Consider the following 567-nt stretch of genomic DNA (forward strand, 5'->3'; position numbering starts at 1 on the left):
AAATTTCGTCCCCCTTTCCCCCCTCTGCCTCCAGCCCCCTAAAAACCAACACATTTTAATAAAAATCAATTTTCTCTTTGTACGTGGCAACATACGAAACAGCGATACCAAAAAGCATGCCCTTTCTCCTGTTTTCCTTTCTACCCTCTGGCTTAATGCCACGCTTTTAGAACACCCCAACCAACGTCAAGTAAAGTTTCCTTTACTCACGAAAAGCTGATCAAATTAGACAATGAAACTAGCCTCCAAGCTGAAAAATGCGTAAACATATACCACATACACGTGGCGTGGTATATCTGGTTAAAAACAGAACAAAGCAATGAAACAAAACTTAACAACCCCCACCCCTCCCCGAAACCACAACAACAACAACGAAGACTAAAACAGAAATCATCGTTTAAGTTCCTTATAAAATGAAGAAAATAATAAAGACAAAAGCCTTACGTGTAACGCTATTGGTGTACATATTTTTTTGTGGGATCAAATATTGCCTTCCCCTGCCTTCAAAATATGAACATATTAATAATAAAACGCGTCCAAAAAAGATAGGGGGGCTCTCGTGGCCTA

Source organism: Aplysia californica, unplaced genomic scaffold (assembly GCF_000002075.1).
Source record: "Aplysia californica isolate F4 #8 unplaced genomic scaffold, AplCal3.0 scaffold00548, whole genome shotgun sequence".
NCBI lineage: Eukaryota > Metazoa > Mollusca > Gastropoda > Aplysiida > Aplysiidae > Aplysia > Aplysia californica.